Source organism: Juglans regia, chromosome 5 (genome assembly GCF_001411555.2).
Source record: "Juglans regia cultivar Chandler chromosome 5, Walnut 2.0, whole genome shotgun sequence".
Classification (NCBI taxonomy): domain Eukaryota; kingdom Viridiplantae; phylum Streptophyta; class Magnoliopsida; order Fagales; family Juglandaceae; genus Juglans; species Juglans regia.
In genome coordinates, this window is record NC_049905.1 from 19,871,130 (window position 1) to 19,874,553 (window position 3,424).

The 3,424-nt window shown below is 36.1% G+C and overlaps 1 long non-coding RNA gene across 1 annotated transcript; it reads right to left on the reverse strand.

Annotated features, from left to right (window-relative positions):
• Nucleotides 1–201: 201 nt before the first annotated feature.
• LOC118348529 lies at nt 202–2,085 on the reverse strand. Its single transcript, XR_004801601.1, has 4 exons — nt 2,025–2,085; nt 1,859–1,936; nt 528–657; nt 202–235 (listed from the first exon to the last, which is right to left on the reverse strand). It is a non-coding gene; the product is annotated as an uncharacterized LOC118348529 (long non-coding RNA).
• Nucleotides 2,086–3,424: the final 1,339 nt, after the last annotated feature.

Below are 3,424 nucleotides of genomic sequence, written 5' to 3' on the forward strand. Positions count from 1 at the left end.
TTTATCTATTTTAGTTAGACTTTGCACCAATTGAAACAAAATTCTCACTCAGCTGCTGACCGCATAATACATATTTATAAACAAAATGCCTTGTTTGAAAACTGGTAACATTGAGCATCAGAGACCAAAACATTATTTCAAAAGCCAAGGCCCAATTTTTATGTAACAAATGAGATGTGTACCTCTTGCAACTGTGGCAATACTTTTCCTTCAGAAAACAAGTCAATTACAATGCCTGACATTGTTGCAAGCACATATTAGTGAAACCAAAACAAAAACCTTCCTCATGGACGAAATAAGTAAAATATAGACTTTTCTTGAGATGGAAGTGGAATAAAAAGACTTGAAAATTATATATGGATTGCAAAAGAAAATCCTCCTTCACCATTATTTTTTCCTTTCTATGAGACAAGTAAAGAGGTCAAGAGACACTACCAAGAAGGCGTACAACCCATCCAACAGTGTTAAAATGAAACAGCAGGAGGTGAGCTAGGAAATACAAAAAGCTAGGCGGACAAGGATCTTACCAGCATATCCTTCAGACACATTAACTGATTGTGAAAGGGCATCACCGATATGAACATTAAGGATGCCACCAGCTACAGTATGTTTCTCAAGATATGACAGCCCAAGATATTCTCTTGCTTTATCGATCAACTAATGAAAAAAAAAAATCATGTAAGGATGTAGTCACCTTGGGAACAAAAAGCTTGAAGCATTTAAATGATACAGATATGGTACTAGAGAAAGAATATATTTGGATTTGGTTAAGAGTTAAAACACTTGAGACCATTGTAATAAAGATGGCATTCCTTCTACGTTGACAGAACACTATACAACACCAACCATTATAACCATCAGAAATTATTGCAACTTCCTTTTTCCTATGACTACTGTAGATAACAATTGCAATTTAATAGCCACAATTGTACTTGCACCTTAAAAAAAGGATGAAAATTACTGTTAAATCCTAACATTGTCTCACATGTGGGTTTTCAAATCCTATAATTAATAAATTCCATGGGCTTGTAAATTATGCATGCTACCTGAAATAGGTCCATTAATCCAAATAATGTGCATATCTTAGATGTTGATGGAATAGACTTGGTAAAGTTGAGATAATATACATGCAGCCCTCTACAGCGTGCATAAACCAGAAACAGTGCATATTCTTGAGGGAAGTTTTATGATATCTTGTTCTTTAAGGAAATACCCCCAGCAGAGATAACTTGGTAGTCTAATATGTCCTGTATAGAGAAGAAAAATCAATCAAACATTTTTCAATCCCAGTGCTAAGACCTGTTAGTCTCAATGTCTTCTTGCCTATTTAACATTTCAATTGATCAAAGGTACTGAAAATTTGTAGAAGTTTATAGATGTATGTGGTATGCAAATATGTGCTCTTTATCAAGATATTGAAAAAACTACATGAAAAACAATCCAATGCCTTCCAATTATCAGAGTTTCTGGGTGGTATAACTAGCACATTGCAATGAGTTTCCTCTAGGCTCCCTCTTGAAAATTAGTTGAAGAGAAAAGTAATTTAAAGCATTTTGAGCTTGAAGTTGGTCCTGAATGTGTATATATATTTATATATATATAGCCTCAAGTAACTTTTTAATTAGTAAGTTCACTGGTCTTTGGAGGTCTCAAATCTAAAAGTATATTACTGACAGTAACCATTTAACTGACACATTGCAAGACCAACAATAGACCTATAGAAAAGCAAAATACAGACTTCATACAAAATGAAGTTAATTTATTAGGAAGAAACCAGATCATGATGGAAATCATCATTTTTCATAATATATATATATATATATAAGTCTACTGGAAAAGATACTTAGGGGTTCCTTACAATTCCATCAATCTCCCAGCCATCAAGTTGCAATGAAGGCCACAAGTCAAGCATTAGCCGAGCAGTAGTTCCACCACCCTGAAACATTTAGAATAATATGAGTACAGTCCTGGAAATTACATGTTTGGTTTAGAAAGAACGTATCAATGCCATTCCCAACAATTACCAAACCAAAGATGGCAATGGGACCTTTTGGAACAATAGCAGGCAAGCTAGCAAACTCATCCTGCATAACGAAACATAATCCATGAAATGAATAGAACTAATTTATGAATTAATTAAAAAATGCAAGTGCACACATACACATAGATATTTTAAATATACGTAGAAAGTTAAAATAAATGAAAAGCATGCTGCCTCCTTACACTTCTATCCTCCCTCTCTCTCTAAACAGATACCCAATGCCAAAATCTTGCCCTAATCTGATACCCACATCAACATGTATACAAAATCCCAATATACAAAAAAATCTTGTACAAGAAAGGACCTGCTTTTAGATTCAAACATCTAGAAATTAGTCTACAAACAAAAAGGCCAATTTTTGTGAAGTAACTAGCACGGATGAAGGGGGAGAGAACAGAAAATGAGTTGCAGAGTTACCTATAGTGAAAGCAAATCACTCTGAGACGAATGATGGAGGCATGCGATTTTGTATGGAGAGGAAATGACAACCCTAGCTTTCGCGGAAGGAAAATTAAGCGGAGGAGTAGAAGCTTTGTGCCCTGATGTCAAAAATGGAGATGAAGTCGTGTGGGGGTGGGTGGATTTGCAGGTAGGCGAAAATGGGGAAGAACGTACGTCGAAGTGGAGAAGGGTGGAAATGACGAGGATCCTAGCTTTCGCAGAAGAGAAATGAAGAGGACTACATAGCTTTGTGCCCTGATGTTGAAAATGGAGATGAAGCCGTGTGGGGGTGGGGGGATTTGCAGGTAGGCAAAAATGGGAAGAACGTCGAAGTGGAGAAGGGACCTGTACTCGGGAACAAAACAGGGGGGAAAAATAAAAGAAAATGCATTTTGGCGCCCAAGAGAAGTGTTCCAACGATTTTCCTCCGTTGCAACACATTGTTTCTTATTGCAGCGATTATTTTCGCCACAATATAGTAAAAAATCGCTGCAATAAAGAAAATGATTGCGCCACTGAGTTTGAATTCAAAGTCGATGTGAATAAGCTGCGACGATTTTATTTTCGCCGCAAATAATTACTTATTGCGGCGATTGTTTTTGCAACAAAACAAAAATCGCCGCAAAAGGTCATTTTTCTTGTAGTGAGAAAAGAAATCGGCCAAAAAAAAGTGCAAATTACACTGTATATTTCCTTCTCTAATGATATTGATCTTGTTATTTCCTTATAACATGATTGGGTTAGCTAGGTTGTATATAATATAGCGCATGCATGCGAAGAATAAACTTGATCAGCTGAAAAACATTTATATATGTGTGTGTGATTAAAGGAAGTTTATAAAAGGTTGCATGCCCATGTGAAACCAGAGTGTAGTACCACTACAACACATAAATGAGTTTTTGTGACGGTTCGGCAATTGTGACAGTTCCCAAACCGTCACCA